General features: G+C 39.5%; 1 pseudogene; it reads left to right on the top strand.

The window, feature by feature from the left end:
- Positions 1-1,129: 1,129 nt before the first annotated feature.
- On the top strand, positions 1,130-2,316 carry LOC119533201 (annotated as a pseudogene).
- The last annotated feature ends 533 nt before the right edge of the window (positions 2,317-2,849 follow it).

Genomic DNA, 2,849 nt, shown 5'->3' with positions numbered 1-2,849 from the left:
ACTTCTAGTTTCTGTTCATATGGAAGTAAGCAAGACAGCAAGGTCCCTGGCCTTCATAAAGCTTCCAATTGTTGATTTCTAGACTCTTTACAATGTTAGTGTTCACTGTTCAATATGAATTTTATATTTAAATCTATATATGTATAAAATATGTATATCTGTGTGTATATGTACATACATACACAAATTTCTCATCCATTCTTCATATTTATGAGATGCTGACTGACTTTCAGTGAGAACTTCCCCTCTCTCCACATTTGTACTAAATTGTCCTGCCCTCTTGACCACAGCTAATTGGACTGAAGGTGGACACCTAACCCAAGACAGACAGGCATGATCTTGCTCTTAAGAATGAGAATAGAGAGATACTGCAAATGAGATTAGTGGCCTGGATTCTGATACTTTTCTAGCTTCTGATTCTTAATTTTCCGAAATCTTATTGCATGTTCAACTTCTCCTTGGAGTTCATGCTCTATCCTTGTTTCTTACCTTCCCTTTTTGGCTCAGCTATTCCCAGTTAATTTCTGCTATGGCAATTAAAAGAACTGTAATTAAGACTATAACTATAAACTGACTATAACCCAGTGTGTGAGAGAGATCAGATTTCATTGTCAGGTAATTTATTTCTTTTCAGGTGAACAAACTTTCTTGATGCACTTGGACATGAGCCTTCTGGCCAGGCCTGTGTATAAATGAAGTACAATTGCAGCCCACAGAGTTGATTGATGGTTGCCACACTCAAGGCCATGCCTACCAAAAAGCTGCCATCCTGGCTTGCCAAAGTGTTTCTCCTTCTCTCTAACTACGAATCTCCAACCCTGCAGTCATTCTCTTAATGGGATGAGATGGAAGCATTATCTTCAGATGCCTGCCGTATATTACCATCCAGGGGAAGAGGTAGCCCGGGAAGAGAATCCAAATACCTCTCCTCTGGCCTTCTCTCATTTGACATAATGGATGGAATAATTTATCAATTTAGCAAAGTGCCATCAAATTTCAATAAAAGGTGTGGAACTTTCCAGAACGCTCGGTGAGAGGCAGAGGAGCGACAGCTGCCCGAGCAGTACACAGCGAAGCACTCCTTCCCACTCCCCCTCATCGGCCTCAGCCCACTCACTGGCTGTAGAAAATGGTGAAAGAAAATACTTACTGTGATGTTTTGGGGTTCAAACCCAATGCCACCCAGCAAGAGTTGAGAAAGGCTTACAGGAAATTAGCCTTGAAATACCACCCTGGTAAGAATCCAAATAAAGGAGAAAAGTTTAAACAGATTTCTCAAGATTATGAAGTGCTCTCTGATGCAAAGAAAAGAGAATTATATGACAAAGGAGGAGTACGGCCATCAAAGACAGTGGAGCAGGTGAGGGTTTTGGATCCCCATGGACATCTTTGATACGTTTTTTGGAGGTGGTAGAAGGATGCAAAGAGAAAGGAGAGGTTAAAATGTTGTAAATCAGCTCTCAGTAACCTTAAAAGATTTATATAATGTGCTATAAGAAAACTAGGTCTGCAGAAGAATGTGATTTGTGACAAATGTGAAGGCCGGGGTGGTAAGAAAGGAGCAGTCGAGTGTCGTCCCAATTGCCGAGGTACTGGAACACAAATAAGAACTCATCAGATAGGACCTGGAATGGTTCAGCAAATTCAGTCTGTGTGCATGGAATGCCAGGGCCATGGGGAATGGATCAGTCCTAAAGATGGATGTAAAAGTCGCAATTGAAGGAAGATAGTTCAAGGGAAGATTCTAGAAGTGCATATTAATAAAGGCATGAAAAATGGCCAAAAGATAACATTCCACAGTGAAGGAGACCAAGATCCAGGACTGGGTCAGGAGGTATTATCATTGTTTTAGATCAGAAGGATCATGCTGTTTTTACTTGGCAAAGAGAAGACCTTTTCGTGTATATGGACATACAGCTGGTTGAAGCACTGTGTGGCTTTCAAAAGTCAGTATCCACTCTTGACAACCAAACCATAGCTATCACCTGTCATCTAGGTGAGATTGTCAAGTGTGGAGACATCAAGTGTGTGCTAAATGAAGGCTTTCCAATTTATTGTAGGCCATATGACAAGGGTCACCTAATCATCAAATTTAAGGTAAACTTCCTGAAAATGGCTCCTTCTTACCTGATAAACTGTCTTTGCTGGAAAAACTCCTACCTGAGAGAAAAGAAGTAGAAGAAACTTATGAAATGGATCAGGTAGAACTAGTGGACTTTGATCCCAATCAGGAAAGACGGTGCCATTACAATGGAGAAGCATAATGAGGATGATGAGCATCACCCCAAAGGTGGTGTTCAGTGTCAAACCTCTTAGTTGGGGCCAGTGAATAACACTCACTACTGGCACTTTATATGCAGTAGTGAATAAGTGAAGGGCTGTAATCATAATATGCTCACTCTTTGCTATTGTTTTTCTTTTTATATTCATCTATAGTAGTGTTTTAAAAGTTAAATGAAGGATAAATTCAAATATAAAAGCTCTCATTTTGCCCTGTATGTATGATGACTTCAGGGTGCAAGATGAAATTTAATAATTGTAAAAACTATTGGTTTTAAAAAATAAAAGTCCCTTAGCATTTGTTAGGTCATACCTTGTAATCATTTTTCACTGTATACATGGGCTAGCTTAGAGTGAAATGCCTAGGGATAGGTATGTGTATTGACTTCAGTGTGTGACCCTTCATTGCTAAGCTATGAAATTAAAACTGTATTTAACTGGCAATCAGGAAAAAAAAACTTAATTTGTAGAGAAGTGTTGGTCTGTATAGTTATTTGTATTACGTGGGATTTGTTGTGATGCTTCTGCATTTATTCTATTGCCTCAACTGTTATTTGAAGATGGCACAG

The sequence above is a fragment of the Choloepus didactylus genome, chromosome 4 (assembly GCF_015220235.1).
Source record: "Choloepus didactylus isolate mChoDid1 chromosome 4, mChoDid1.pri, whole genome shotgun sequence".
Lineage (NCBI taxonomy): Eukaryota > Metazoa > Chordata > Mammalia > Pilosa > Megalonychidae > Choloepus > Choloepus didactylus.
This window is presented reverse-complemented; position numbering and strand designations above follow the sequence as displayed.